This window comes from Haemaphysalis longicornis, unplaced genomic scaffold, assembly GCF_048455015.1.
Source record: "Haemaphysalis longicornis isolate Haplotype H1 unplaced genomic scaffold, Haemaphysalis longicornis Haplotype H1 scaffold_1, whole genome shotgun sequence".
NCBI lineage: Eukaryota > Metazoa > Arthropoda > Arachnida > Ixodida > Ixodidae > Haemaphysalis > Haemaphysalis longicornis.
In genome coordinates this window covers 438,475,218-438,491,412 of record NW_027526203.1, presented here as the reverse complement: position 1 = coordinate 438,491,412, position 16,195 = coordinate 438,475,218, and the positions used below count along the sequence as shown (strand labels likewise).

At 47.1% G+C, this 16,195-nt stretch overlaps 1 protein-coding gene across 1 annotated transcript in view; it reads left to right on the top strand.

Moving 5' to 3' along the window:
- The first annotated feature begins 4,820 nt into the window (after positions 1-4,820).
- Positions 4,821-16,195, top strand: part of LOC144155811 (monocarboxylate transporter 5-like) — a 132,925-nt gene continuing 121,550 nt past the window's right edge. The window contains exon 1 of the mRNA XM_077687487.1: positions 4,821-4,930. The gene's annotated coding sequence lies outside the window, so the exon portion shown is untranslated. The remainder of the gene's footprint in view (positions 4,931-16,195) is intronic.

Sequence of the window (16,195 nt, the reverse complement as noted above, 5' to 3'; positions counted from 1 at the left end):
TCACAACATTTTCACTTGAAGCTTCGTCGGGCCACTTCACCACTATGACAGATTTGCAATGTGCGCGAAGATCAAGGGAACCTCAATCTGTCAATGCACGCAATTTTCATCTCCGAGCCTATCTGTCACGGCAAACTTGGGCCGGCCGCCCTCCTAGAAGCAACAATTGAGAGGCGTGTCTGTGGACATTAAAAAAAAAAAAAAAAAACAAGCGCCCGGCGAGATGAAGACTCCGCTCTCGTAGTTGCGAAGCCCAGGGGTGGACTGGACTCTAAAAAAACTACGCCGTGCATCATCATCATCATCATCATCATCATCATCATCATCATCATCATAGCCGTCGTCGTCCCAAATTACCATAGTAGAGTTTCATAGCCAGAACATCACAGCCAAACTATCACCCTTCTTTATTTCTGCGTTGTTTTTACAGCGAAGCTGTTTATATTAGGTACCGTAAAAATTTCGTTTCCGTGGCCAAGAACTTCCAACGCTCTACTCTAAAAGCAGGCCGTTGTTTTTCATTTCGTACAATCCATCACCAGGTTTTGGCAGCTGCCACTGTTTAACACGCGGCGGGATGATGGATGGGAGCCATGTGCCGATTTTACCAAAGAAGCCTCCTTGAGAGATCTCGTGATGTCTCTCTTGGAAACGCGGTCAGAGGCCCTGTTTCGAGTAGCTGGTTGCACTGCGATGTTGTGTGGCGGGCAAGCGGGCTCGCGATACACGAAAAGAACATAACGTACGTGTGCGCGTCCGTATGTCCCGGAGTTGCAAGAGTACAAAGTCGTTGACTCCGGTGAACGTAGCGTGCAGAACAATGATATAATTGCGATGTAAACATGGTACATTTTACCAGTCACATCCATGGATGATGATGAAAGGTTCATGACTGCACGAATTGCGCCAGTCGCTCGTGATGATACCACCCCTTCTTGTTGGAGATTTCGAAGTAAATATTTCTAAACCCCAGTGAGAACGGTCCACGCGTTTAGTGCTGGAGGAATGTTGTTTACGATGTCACACTGATCCGAGCGAACGACCAATGCAGCAGCGGTCGGGCATAAACCCGACTCTGTCAAATAATGTGCCGTTGGTTGTGACTGTACCACTCAGCTTCGCTGGCCAACCAAGGCGGAATAGCCTCGAATTTTAAAGACGACAGCCTTTGTTGGGCCACTTAAACGTGAAACCTTTAATGCCTGCCTGCCTTACCGCCTGCCCGCCTGTCCGCCCGCCTGACCGCCTGTCCACCCGCCTGACCGCCTGTCCGCCCGCCTGACCGCCCGCCTGTCTGTCTGTCTGTCTGTCTGTCTGTCTGTCTGTCTGTCTGTCTGTCTGTCTGTCTGTCTGTCTGTCTGTCTGTCTGTCTGTCTGTCCATTCAGCTGCCCGGCGAAAGGGTAAAAGGGTAATGGGTGAAAGGGTAAAAAAATTTTCGAACGAGATACTTATATAGGCAAAACATTCCCGAACTACTGAATCCGGTAGCATACTTCATACTTGTCGTCATTGTTCAACAAAAAGAAAACATAAGACGCATTTAAAGGAAAACGTAAATGCCTAACTGATACTGGCAGTGTTTTTTTGATTAAAAATAGATGTGGGCGTAACTTTTGTGACAGAAAACGCGTTAAAGATAATATTTTAACTACAAAATACAAAAATGGCTTGCTCTGAAACCTTCAGCTTGTGGCTGGAGCACCAAACCCAACAGTAAGCACGAAGGGTCCCAACAGATGGCGTGCCAGCAGTGCGAACGCGGGAAAATTGAGTTCAGCAAACCTCGATTGCGTTTATCATGGCAGGACCGAGACGGGAGAACATCATGGGAGGTGGTCGGGGGGAGAGAGCAGAGGCAGTTATGTGGCACAGGTGGCCGAAAACCACATCCTATCGACAACATTTGCAGCGAAGCAAACAGATAGGGGGCCAATTTTTTAAGTCACTCATCTCCTCATGCTCATCTAGCTGGCGTAGCAAGCTAAGCGTTTGGCTCAGGTAACACCAGCGGTGCCTTAAATGACGTTCTCGCTCTCCCATATTAATGTGTAGCTTCAGCGTCTAATGTAAGCCAACAGCAGGCCTCGAGGAGGAGGATGTCTTCTGTCTCTTCTACGAGTGACAATTCGGCTCCTGGTTTTCATTCTGATATGACGGAGTCGGCCGGGTAAATCCTGTCCGAGGCGGGATCGACCACTTTGATCGGGACGTCCTGTCGGCTGCTGCTCTTCACCAAAAGGGATGCGTAAGATGGTTTTCATATCTTTGAATTTGTTACAATTTTTCATTAAGTTCAAGTCTTCCTTATAATGAAAAAAGTGTAGGGTTTACTCGTAAGAATCAATGAGCTTGTTTATGTTTTTTCTAGTACTATGGAAATAGCTCTTCCTATGGAAACAGCTTTTACTCCAAATTTTGCGACGAATCTGTGTTTTCCACGACGCGCCTTTTCAGTTTCCCAGTGTCCAGCGTATCGTTTTTTAAATGAAAAAAACAGCAAGTTTCCTCCGACGGCTCCGATACCTTCAAAATCATATTTTTTTTTCTTGTTGCGCTGTCAACATTCACTTCCCTCGCATCTTCGACTGTTAAGTTTCGGCGATCGGAATTTCAGAAAACCTAGCATTCGCGGTCGTTTTCAGCCATGACAGCGGAACTTTGATCTTCCTAGTTGTTGCTTGTACGCCGCACAAGTGGTTCGTGACTTCTCCTAAGACAGAATTGCGCTCAACTACATCCAGCCATAACAAGCAAAACAACACTGCAAGCAGCAGGAATACAGTTTTTGGCGAGCACGCAGGGCAATAATAAAGCTACCACCACTTCAACGAATTTCGTACAAACCTGTGCAAGCGGGAACAGGAGCAGGCGTTCAGGCGGTGCTTCACGCGTAATCCCGCTGCACCCTCCGATGCAGTCCACGGCGTGGTTGTCTTTATGCAGGTCTGCCGGTGGAGCTCACGTCGGGGCTCCGCAAGGATTGTGTGTCGTCATGTCACGTTTTCAAAACGGATCTAACGGTGTTGCTGGAAAAAATTTGAGGCGTTAAATTTATTTTTAATACGAAGGTGCTTTATTCCGGGATTCACGAAGATTTCACTTACGTCATATCCGTCACGGAAGTGCCGCCGGTACAACGAAGCAAGCGGTTCGTAAAGGGTGCACCCCTGCGAACAGGGTCTTCTTGCGGGGAAGCAACCTTTAGTACGAATATGAGGAATCAATAAATCTAGCTGCTCGATTCTGGACTGATTCTAGTTCGTTTTCGGGTTTTATATTTTATCACGAAAGTGTTTTATGCCGGGATAACCGAGATTTCACTGACGTCTACCGTCATGGAAATGGCGCCAGTACACCTTTGTCGAAGCGACCCGCCAGCGGGACGTCACTCGCCCAGCACACCCACAAGACAGCCGCCTACCCACAAATCATGCTCAGCTGCAGATTTCGCTGCACAATTCACTCTCGTGTTTTACCGATTCCTATGACAGAGAAATCAACCACAGTTTTTATCGTTTTTACTGGTCTTGTTTTTTGCAAGCGAAAAAATTCAGGAGGGGAACTTTACCGAAACCTTGAGCATATTTCTGTGCAGCTGCTGAGGTTGCCCTTTCATTTGCCGGTAGAGGCCTCAGAAATTTCTTACGAACACCTAGCACACTGCTTTACAGTGAAAGCGGTCCTAACAGCTGGAATTTAGAGCGTTGAGCGGAGTTGTTTATCCAAAATTTATATTTGGGGTGGGCTTTGAAAACTTGGTGTTTGGTTGTGGGCGGGGGCTGCTAGAATTTAGCCTTTTCCTTTTATCTGAAAAAAAAAAACAAAAAACAAAAACAAAACGAACGGTACTAAACACTCCACGAAGAAGAAGACCTGCAACGACCAATACAGGCGCCATGTCGTTTCGTGTTCTCTTCGTCATCGTCTTTTTTTTTTGCCGCACGGTTACTGTTTAAGTCAACGGTCCTCGGCCGCGGATGTGCCGTGGACCCCTTGTTGAGCGGTGGAAGCGAAAGGGGACCCCTTTCAGTGGAGGGAGGGGGGGGGGATAAGTAAATTATTACAACTAAAGGGTAAAACAGGTAGATGTAGTTTGCAGAATTGCGACATCGCCTCGTTCTAGTCCGTTCATTAATATGTCGCAAAGTCGCACTTAAGGAGACGCATATCTGCGGCCACATTTAACCTTATCCGGTACGTGCTTTTTTGTGTGGAAAAAGTAGGCCCACATGCATACGCACACAACACTGTAACATTAGCTTTGCAGTTATCAACTCTACAAATGCCAAAGGGCTTCGAGGCTTACAGCGGCAAACGTTGCTTTCATCGCTGTGTTGTTTTGGAGCTCCATCAACCCATTTTCACCTTTGACGAGCACGTTTATGTCCAAAGAAGTTTCTGCCAGTTACTGCACGCCCTCTGACAAATCTATTGGTCGCGTTTCCCGATTACTGTCTTCCGAGTGCACATACAGACGCGGCTCTAATGTGGGGTCAGGCAAACGCTCTTAGAAGTTGCATCGTGCATAAGCATGTATAGGAGAAAGCATAAACTTCGCTTTTTTACGATACAGTTCCACTTTCCAAGATGCACTTCTTCATAGGGCATTGGCGGGTAAATACACTGCGCTGACCTCTCCATATGTCTCTCCGAAGCACGAGCTGAATAATCCTAAATACGAAAGGCCAGCATCCTACCATAAATAGTAAGCATTACAAAAGGAAACAACTTCCGAAGAGAGACGAGAAACATGTGCGCGCAGTGATGACGTCAAACGAGATCAAAGACTCGTCCTGTGTCAACCGTTGAGACCTTCAGCTTTATTTCTACTACTGCTTTTGCAATGGAAATAGAGATATTCGGCTTTCGATGCACTAGCCATAATATATAGCTACCCAATCAAATAGGAGTCGGTCATCTTCTAATACCGTGAGTAAACCTGAATATACTCAGCATGAACCATTCCGGAGGTCATAAATCTTCATGGTTTCAGGTCAGAAAATATGCTGTCAAACCGTGATAGCCGCACACTTTTACTCGCAATTTCGCGAATTGAAACAACGTAAGTGGTACACTGCTAAGTCTGAAAATTCTCCAAGGGGTACATTTGCCTGATACAACGTGCCCGACCCTGGCACGCGTAAGCTGATACAAGACTAACGTTGCCTTTAGTCCGTACGTTATTGGCCTCACGATAAGTTAACGTGCCCCGTATAGCTCAGATTGTTCGTATTTTGCAGGTTGCTCACAATTAGTTTTGAACGCTGGCAGTTTCACGACACCAAGGGCAGTGCACTGTACAAAAAAAAAAAAAAAGTGGAATGAGGGGGGGGGGGGGGTGCAGGCAGCGGGTGGAGGTATTTAGCTTTTTTTTGTACGGGGTGCAAGTAAATGCTTGACTGGTATATGGCGTCGGCGCGGACTATATACGCCGGTTTTAGCGGCAATACGCATATTAAAGCCACCTCGTTGTTGATGAAAATTCAAAACGTTTGGAGAACGTGATTTGTGTCCACGCAGCCTCCCTTTAGGTCCTCAAGAAAAAAAAATCGAAGTCCCTTTTTTAAGGAAAGATGGTTGAACGCGAAGCTTAGTCCGATGTAAACTGAGTTAAACGCCAAAGTTCAAGGCCAACGACTATACGGAACTAGCCCAAGAAATGCTGAGTGGACCGAATCAAATTACCCAATAGAATAAAAACATCTAATCGGGTTCCGCGATAATAATGCTTTGCTTATGCTGTTTGGTTGCTCCAACAGTGAAATACTGTGTAAAAGCAGCATACGTTTTGGGCTTATAAAACGTTGGCCGATACGTCATTGCGGGTACGTGCTGTACGCTGCGGGTTTGTAACACTTTTTCTAGGCTTCAAAGTTGTTAACGTCGTGGCTCATATTGAGGTCAAACTGGGAGTGACTTCGTTTTGGGAAATTCAAAAGGTTTAATTACTGGAAAACTCGGTTACATTGATATAGTTTCAGTATTAAGAGATAACACTCATGAGAACGTTCCGCCGCGGTGTGCGGGCGTGGGGCGACTCCCTGCACGATGATTACGCGCCACTGAGAGTCTGAAAACCGAACCATCCGAATTGGCATGAAAACTTGTAGGCATAAACACTGGCGTCTGTCGGCTCCTCAAGCCCTCGGGATGGCTCGGGGGGTCTCGGCGTGGCGGTTGCAGTAAATTACGGTCCTGCAGTCGTTTTCTGGTGTGCTTCAGGCATCAGTTTCGGTGGTGTCGTGTGCTCCGGGGTCGTCTCCTCCGCTGGCTTCCGATATATGCTCTTGGTTCACGTTTCTCGGTACTAAAGAATTATAAGAAGCCTCAGAGCTGGCTGATAGAGTACGTACAGACGATCCAGAGTACGGGTGCTGTACTCTGAATACAGCGCCCGTGCTGCAAGTTGATTGATCGGTTTATTTTTTGATTGCTGGGTGCATATGTGCACCCAGCAATAAAAAATAAACCGATCACAGCAGCGTCTGTAGCAACGCTCGTTGCAGCAGCATACATTCCTGTGCATAAGGCGTGGTCGATTACATCACTATGCGTGTGTGCAACTCCGCGGGTACGTATCTTTTGAACACATTAACAACAACACCTCTTGGATATGTGCCAGAGCGCCGAAGCTATAGGCCTAACGTTTCCTTTGATGTCTTACGGCGTCAGCGGCACCTGCAGCTTGAAGTATACGTTAAGTACCATGGATACTTTTTCTAATGGGTACTAGTTGACGGCTATAGACCCACAAGCGTGCCGTTAGACCCAACGACCTATGGTTAGGCCTAACGTTAAATAAACTTCAAGTTGGGTGTTGCGACATGTCAAGCAACGCGTGTTCACTGCACGTCGAGTTGCGGGTAACTGGTGACTAGGTTAAACCTGAAAACGCGACGTTAGGTGCAACGTTGGGTCGTCGCATTCCCGCGTCGCCTCCTCCTATTCTGCGGGTCAACCTTTGCACAAGCATGTTTTAAATAGGCAAGTACGGGATGCCTACGCCACTCCTACGCCGCTTTTTCTGGGCGTGCCGTGGCCGGCTGCAGGGGTTCTGCTCATGCGCTGTGCACAACAGCGGCTTCAGGCACTACCTCGCCGATTATACGGACTGGGCACTCACGTTTTCGCGTAGAAACAACTCCCAAACGGCAGTCGTCAAAAGATGCGTAACCACTCTTCCTAGACGTTTTGCCATGCACCGAGCAACATATTGTAGCGGCGTAATTTGGTCACATATCTGCCGCTACGGTAGCATGCCGATCGGAGTGAAGCAGTCAAGGCGTTGACGAGGTTTTAAAGTTAACTGATTTAATTTACGGGTAACATTGATGACATTTCGCACATACAAACTTGAATCAATTACACTTATTACATAGATGAGAAAAACAGTCAATAGAGCAAGGGTACTTAGCGGGACATGGCTGACGGGATCGCGGTCTCTCGGCGGGAGGGCACGACGACGAGCGGCAGAGTTTCTGAAGTGAGCCCAGGTGCAGGCCGCCCGCCCCCACTAGCCAGAGGCGCCGCGTTATATTCGCTTCAAGCGGTCCGGTGGGGGACGTATTGGGGGAAAAAGCGCATCCTGGAGCGTGTGGACGCAATGGAACAAGGCTTTCTGCAGCCAATCGGGGAGACGCTTCTTAGCTCCAATCAGACATGTTCCCGCCAAAGTGAAAAGGAAAAATCAAACACAGATACAAGGCCGAACCCGAAAACGCGCGCTTGGAGGACCATGGGTGTAAAGAAAGTAGTTTAGACAAAACACACTAAAGTAAACAGGGGAAAAAAAAACGGAAGGTCGTCTGAAGAACACTGAGGACACGGAGCCCGAACGCGACCAGCGCAGAGGCCACAGGGAGAATGGAACGCCGCGGCCACGGTAACACAAGCCGAGACGATGGCTCGCACCCCTCAACATCCGCTCTTCCCGGTCGGTCAGCGCGCAGACACACTCCGCATGCGCTTCTTAGAAAAAAGGGGGCCAGGGCATCGCCGCGTCCGAAGCGCTTTCACACAAAACACTTGGGAGGAAGAGCCCTGGCGGCGGGCACAGAACGCAAAAAACGAACAAACAACATCAAGAGACCTCGGCTTGATGATGATGATGATTCCTATCGGTTTCCCCTTTGAAGCGGGGTGATGACATGTCATCTTACCAAAAAGGACTAATATAACCATGTTTTACACTCTTGGTTTAATACTAGCGCTGCTTAGGGCAGGCACTAACGCTTATTAGGCCCGAAATACTTTCTTTTCCCTGTTACAGGTGGTAACTGTCCTAGGCAATATTCCCCTCTCTGCTTTTCGTCCACCAGCATTCTAATCTTCTTTTCGTCCCCTCGACAGCCTTGAAGTTAACTTCCTCTGTGATACCCTTAAAACCTATAGGGCTTCTGGAAGCCCAATATTCCCTTCATGTAGATTTGGATGGATACCCTCACATTCTAACACTATGTGCCGCATAGTTTCTGTTTCTTTTCCGCAGACCACACATACCCCATCATTTTGTGTATACTTCCCCACAAAACTCTTAGTTCGCAGGCAACCTGCTCTAGCCTCAAAAAGCAAAGCACTGCTCTGGGAATTATCGTAGAAATTTTCCTTTCTGATGTTCATGTTCTCAGCCCTGTACATCTCTAATGACGTTTTAGCTTCCATTTTTTCCCTCCATTCATTCGTTTCAATCTGCCTTGCCTCTTTTTTGGTTACCTTGGCTGTTTTGGATTCCCCACTGTTCTTTCCGTATTTCATCGTTAGCCTTCTAGTCTTTCTTAACCACTGCGTGTCCACGCTTTTCAACTATAGGTACCTAAAAACCTTAGCTGCCCACCTTCGTTGATCCATTGCCCTCAACCTCATCTCAAAGCATATTTTACTCTGAGCTTCTCTAACTTCAAACGACGCCCAGCCCATATCTCCCTGAACTGCTTCGTTAGTTGTTTTTCCATGCGCGCCTAAGGCCAAACGTCCTACCGTTCTCTGGTTTACTTCAAGGCCTGATAGAACGTCTGATTTTAAGCAGAGTACAGCATTCGCAAACGTGAGACCCGGAACCATTACTCCTTTCCACATTCCTCTTACTACTTCATATTTGTTATACCCCCACAGAGCTCTATGCTTCATTATAGATGCGTTTCGCTTTCCCTTAACCTTAAGTTGCTCCTCGTGAGTACTTAAGTAGTTATCCCCTTCGTTTATCCACACTCCCAAATATTTATATTCCTTCACTCTAGGTAATTCGCCTTGCTGGATAGACACTACGTCGGTGGTAGCGCCATTGAAAACCATTATTCCTGATTTTTCTGCACTGAAATTTAACCCGAGGTCAGTGGCTTCCTGGCCGCAAATATTTATTAGCCGCTGCATATCGGTTTGGTTATCAGCTAAAAGAACAATGTCGTCTGCGTATAACATTCCCGGAATATGCTGTTGTACCACTTCGCCTTGCAGCATATGAGTTAGGCTAAACCCTACTTGACTTTCTTCCAGTTTCTTTTCTAACCCTGCCATGTAAAACATGAACAGTATTGGGCTCAAAGGGCATCCCTGTTTCAGTCCCCGATGGATGTTGACCTGCTGGGCGCATTTCTGTCCTTCCCAAGTAAGGTGAACTCTATTGTCTTTATAGATTGCTATAAGGAACTGTACTAACTCGTCATCTAATCCCTGGAGTTTCAGCATTCTCCACAGCCGTTCTCTGTTTACGTTGTCATATGCCCCTTTAATGTCCAAGAACGTAATCCATAGTGGTCGATTCTGTGCTTTCGCAATTTCAATGCATTGCGTTATCACGAACAGATTGTCATCCAGTCGCCTGTCTTGTCTAAATCCATTCTGCAGTTCCCCAAGTATTTCATTTTCTTCCATCCATGCTTGAATTTCTGATTTTATTGCCTGCATTACGAATCTATACACCACTGACGTTGCTGTGAGTGGTCTGTATGAATCAATACTGGCTTTGTCTCCTCTGCCTTTATATATTAAATTCATCCTACTTTCTAACCAGTCCTCTGGTATTTGTTTGGTTTCTATCACCTTATCTATTGCCCTCATAAACGATTCCTTACTTTTAGGTCCAAGTAGGTTTATCAGTTGCATTGGTATTCCGTCCGGGCCCACTGCTGTGTGGGGGGAAACCTTTTGCTCTGCTTTTTTCCAATCAAGGTTGCTCAAACTTATTTCCCTTTCCGCAGTCTTTTGTGGCGCTGATGTTATCGGTGCAGGTTTCCCTACCACTATTGTCCTAAACTTCTCACTAATCACTCGATGAATATGCGGCAACGCGTGCTCTCCTTCTAAATGTTCCCCCTCCTCATCAATCAGGAATTTTTGATGGTTATCGTTTTTTGAGCTTAGTGATTTTACATGGTTCCAAAACTTCTTGGATGCGCTTTTGTCCTTCTTCCGTATTTCTGCCATCCATTGTTCGCTTTTCTGCTTTATCTTTGCTTGCACCATTTTCTGCACTTCTAGTTTTTTCCCACGGTAGACATCCCACTTTTCCTTCACTACCTCCGGTTCCATACCCGTTCTTTTTGCTTCTCTATGTTCTCTCGACGCCTTTCTTCGCTGTTCAATAGCCCCTTTTATTTCCTTATTCCACCAGCTTCTCGGCTTTCTCTTCCCTTTCCATCGGTTTCGTTCCTTTGCTTCATTCATCTTACCCTTTATGAACGCAATCATTTCGTCGTAATCCCAATTTTTGCCTGGGTATTTATTGATTTCATCTTCCAATCTATCAGCGATGATCTTTAACTGCTCATTATTCAAATTATTTACTCCTATTGTACCTATTTCCGCATTTGTCCGGGTTGCGCCTCCAAAGTGCAAGCTAAACCGCTTGTGGTCGCTTCCTAAGCTGTCTGTTCCATTTTCATCTATCCTCATTTCCCGCAGCCTTCCGTATACTCTCTCGGATACTAAACTGTAGTCTATGCTGGACTGTCTGTTACCGCTTTCCCACATTATTTGTCAGTCACACTTGCTTTCCGTGTTTACTATTACAAGCCGGTTTTCCTGGCATAGATCTATCACTAGAGAACCGTTGTGGTCTGTGTATCCATCCAAACCTTCTATATGGGCATTCATATCTCCAACTATGATTATTTCGCCCGAATCTTTGAACTCGTTAATATCTCTTCTCAAACAGTTTACCATTTCCTCATTTTCCTCCCTAGCACTACTTCCGGTCCACAGATACGCCACTCCTAACCATGTATTTTTCCCCTCTATGGTGCCTCTAACCCATAGATGCTCTTTACAACTTTCATGCACTCTCTGCCAGTCGGTCCCTTGTTTAATGAGCATACTAACACCTCCCCCTTTTTTCATTCCTGTGGTCCTGTTGCAACCTTCCCAGACATAATTGTCTATGATAGGTGGGGCTTCTAGGTCCCGGAGGTGAGTCTCGGCTAAATCGTACACGTCTATTCCTTCCCGTTCAAGTTGCTTTTGAATTTCCACCCACTTATCTGGCTTTCTGCCTCCCTGCATATTTATGTAGCTGATTAAATATTTATTGCATTTGTTTTTCCCTTTTCTGTCTGTTTTTTTTCTTTTACAGAATTGTTTGCTCCATTGTTTCCACTTAAATGGCTTCTGTCAACGCTCTCAGTTCTGTCAACGCTCTCTCAACGCTAAGGCTTCGCGACAATATAAGGTCGGCTTCACTGTTGTACACAAAGGCAATGCTGAAGAGGCACAATATAGGGGCAATATAAGCCGCTTTATATCGGAAATTAGGCTGCTGTAGGACCTGTTATTAAATTACCTCAAATACCTCACATATTTAACGTCGTCTTCACTGCTATAAAGAAATGAATCACCGAGAAGAAATATTTAAGGGGTGTAATACACGCAGTCTTATATGACAATATGAAGGCCATAGGGTGTTTTGTTAAGTACCCATGGGGTCCAATTTATACCCATTACGCTCATCATGTCACATGTAACAGAAAGATTTAGAGGGGAACTCGTCTAAGCATGCTTTCGCATTGAAGGAACAACCCTTGCTACACGGGTGTTTCTAAGGCCTTGGAAGAGGACGTCGTTCGACTCAAATGCCACCATTGAGGTGCTGCTACACGACGAGTCAATGGCATTGGGTTCAAAAGGCTTTCCGAGCCCAATGAGCACAGCTCGCGACCTTTGCAGCTACTAGCAGCCTTGAAATTTTAAGCGGAAAAATAGAAAACCAAAGGGCGATGAAATAACGACAAAAAAATTGAGATTCTTAACAAAGGCCATCTGCAGCCAATCTTCACCGCGGCGAAGTTAATTTTGAATGTTCAGCAAGGGCCGCCAAAGCAACGAGGATATGACTAGGAGCCCTGTGCAATGTCTCCACCTACCGCCGGATAGCGCAAACAGCTATGAAGCGGAAGAGACGCCGCTCGCAACCGATGCCGCTTTGAAACAGCGCGCTTCTGCTGCTCTGTGACGTTGAATGAGCTTAGGGAGCTGTGAGACTGAAGCTTTCTGCCGGTCAAAGCAACTCGTCAAAGGAGTGATCTGTATTTTCCCCTCTGTTACACGAATGTGAGGTGTTGATGTGAGCTAGGAATGAAACCGCCAAGCGCGTGCACGGTAAAAGTACAAACGCAAAGCAAACATTTCGGTGGGGCTTATGGCCTGTGATATCCCGTTTTGCCCCGCTGGCCGAACTCTGGGCAGACCGGCTGAATGCGTGGGACTAATTTTTAACTGAGCCAGGCATGAAGCGGGTATACATAGGCGTGAACTCCTTGAAGCTAGAATGACACAAGAAATTTTAAATGTCACCCGACGTACATGCCATCACAGGGGCAGAAAAAATATACTTAGTGGACAAGTCTTCGCAAACATTGTGGGGCCGCTGGACGGCTATATAAGCGGCGTACTTTCATCCGTTTTAATGCGTAGCATTTTTGCCCGAGCGCCCCCTCCCCCTCCCCAGCCAGGACCGTGTAACGCCCTGCATTTGAACAAAAAAACGCATATTTCGCGGAAGTTTCAGTTGTAATCGTTATAATGGCGTAAATCGAGATAATTGGTCGGACCAAATTTTGAAAAAAAAAAAAAAAAGGAATAGCGAAAATGGCGAACCGTGTAACGCCCTGCAGTTCCACAAAAATGCAGATTTCACGGAAGTAACACCTGCATCGCCATAATAGCGTAAATGAAGATATTTGTTGGCAACAATTTACAAAAAAACAACAAATTTGGCTGTAAAGAACTCACTCTAAACAAGCGGCACAGGAATGTTACGCATGAGTAAGCGATTCCCTGAATTTCTGCAGATTTTTAAAACCGCCATCACCCATCACGTCTGATAATTAATGAGCAGAAACTCTTACACAGAGTCGGAGTGATGTTTTCGGTCGAGCATGCTGTTATTAGTTTCGGGCTACGTGTGCTACAAGACCACCTCGACTTCGTTGTCGCAACGAAGCGGAGGCCTAGCTTCGCCGATGTTCGGCGTCCCTAGCTACCGAAAGTAGCGGCCGCAATTCAGCCTTCACTAACCCGCGCAATGCCAGGTAGATAGGGGGATAAAAGAAAAAAATAATAGAGAGAAATTTTGAGTATAAGGACAGCGGGGCGGGATTACGGTGTCGGAGAGCCTAATGGAATCTGGGTGCCCTGTCGCCAGTGTTAACGAATTTTCTGCTTTGTCATTGTTACGGTATATAGTGATTGGATTGATAAGGGCTCCTGTAGGGTCCATGTTTTTTTTTTTTTTTTTTTCATTCCCATTGTGTCTAGGGGAATGTAAGAGCTCTGCTGCCACTGTTCTTGGTACGCTATTGTGTACAGACAGCAACACACTTGTCTATAACACTCAAAAGGCGTGCCGCGGGCTACACGGACGACGCATGTCGGTAACACCGGGTTAGAGACAGCTTGCAACTGCACGTACGCAGCCACCCTGACATGACCAGTTTGTCTTTGTCGGTGTTTTTCGCCGACGCTGTTACAGAGGATGAGGTGCACGCGGAGCCGGCGTTGCTCAGCAAACGCCGCTGCTGCGTCATCGTCCGTCTGCCGCGTCTTTGCTCGAAAAAAAACTGCCCTGTCATCGTTCTGTCAACCCGCTACTTGTCATCGCGCGTAGCGCGCTGAAAATTTGTGCGTCGTTGTTGCTAGTTGGCCGACGGCGGCGACGGTTGGATTTCCTGCAGCTGCGTTTATCGTTCCAGTGGCCATGCTTCCTCGTGAATGACCACACTGAACAGAGCGTGAGCGCATGATTGCGCGCGATTGCGTTGTTTATTTTCCAGCAAAGCTGTATACCTCTACCCCCAGCGGTGTTATCTCCGTAGGTAAAAACGCGTACTAAAAGAACACACCGGAACACTCGTTTTCCAACGCCTCGTGCGTCAATGACACGACACACACACACACACACACACACACACACACACACACACACACACACACACACATATATATATATATATATATATATATATATATATATATATATATATATATATATATATATACACAAACTTTAAGCATGCAGAGACTTTTCCGAAGGACGCGGACAAGTTGCGGAAACCTCCTCTTTCCCCTCTCTCGGACTCAGCGTGAGCCACTACTACCGACCCCTCACGAACTCTGGAAAGAGCATTGTGTGTTTCTGACCATGTCGCGCAGTGTGCAAAAACTAGAGGGAACGCTTGTTTGACCATTAGCGCTTTCGTTATAAATAAAAGCCCCCCAAGACGCAGAAGTTCATTCCTGTTGGAGCAGTAAATCAATGCTGTCACTCTGCTCGCGTCCTGTACTGTAACCTCGCCCGTCGGGACATTGCTCTTGTCTTGCTTCGGCTCACCTCTCGCCATGCAGTAAACAAGTTAAGTTTGCCTACGGCTTCTTGTCGTCATCTTCAAGGCAGCAACATTTGCTGGCCGCTCGCTTCACCACGCTACCACACGCATTACGAAGATGAAGGAGCTCGGCTCGGGTACGGCTTCCCGAATGCAACAACTGGTTGCAGCGGTCGGATGGCAACTTCGTAACACCTGGAGCCAGCGGTGCGAGATCCAACAACACGTACGTCAAGGCGGCTTCGGACTTCGCCGAATTCATGGCGGTCAATGGTGGGTGCGGGACTTTTTTTCACTGAGTTTTACCAGGCTTCTGAGGATGGCTGGTAGGACGTGTGTTTGTGCCGCGTGGGTTATTCGCGCAAAACAATTTTGGAGCAGTGGGAAAGGAGTACTCTAGACCGGCCATGAATTTGAAGGAGCTGAAAAAACCGCAGTTGTTGGAGTTTGTAAAAGAGTTGCGCTTGGATGTTTCGGACGCGATGAGAAAGCCAGAGTTGATACAGTCTATACTCGCTGTTTGGGCTAACGATGACGAGCTGTCGGAGTGCACTAAGCTGATCAATGGCAGGGAGGCCGCTAAACATCAGGCTGCAGAGGCAGAGGTTGAGCGCCAGCGTGAGGAGCTCGAAAGGCAGAAACAGGAACGAGAACATGAGAAACTCCTACTCTAGGAGGAGGACAAGAAGCGAGAGCACGTGCTTAAGCTCGAGCGAGAAAAGAGAGAGCACGAGCGAAAAAAAAATAGAGCTAAAAAGCTCGAACTGGATTCGTCTCGATCTAGGCGTGAGAGTTGCAGCAGCGTGCAGTCTGCGGCGACTGAGCGACCTACGTTGCGAATGAGTGACGCGTAATGCGACTCTACAAGGTAGGAGAAGACATCGTTCTTTTTTTGGTCAATTTCGAGTGTACGTGCCAGAGGGCCCAGTTTAGCCGAGACACATGGTCGCAAAAGCTGATTCCGCTTTGTGTGCTTGGCTAAAGAACTGCTGGGATAAAATATAACGAGTGTAGTTAGTTATTCGCGCATTTTATCGCAACTAAAAGCCTGCTAGAGCTTCAGTGTGGAATCGTCTTCGCACTTGCCGGCGATGCGGTTCTGTCGTCCTGTGTTCTGTTGCTTGCCTGACCAAGCCAGAGACGGTCTTGGGGAGCCCCTATTCGTTCAGTGACCGGCCCGGTAAAGCTCCAGCACGATGTCGTACGGCCCAGGCCTGGAGTCGATCGTCTGTCAAGCACCTCTCTTCCGAAGCATTCCTCCGGACAACGGTTGAAGACCCTTATCCATCGGCATCTCGGGCCCCCGGCGGAGAAGCTGTTACGAATCGACACGCCGCTGTGCTTCAAGCTTCGTGCAGAACTCTTCGGCTGTGTGGCGGAG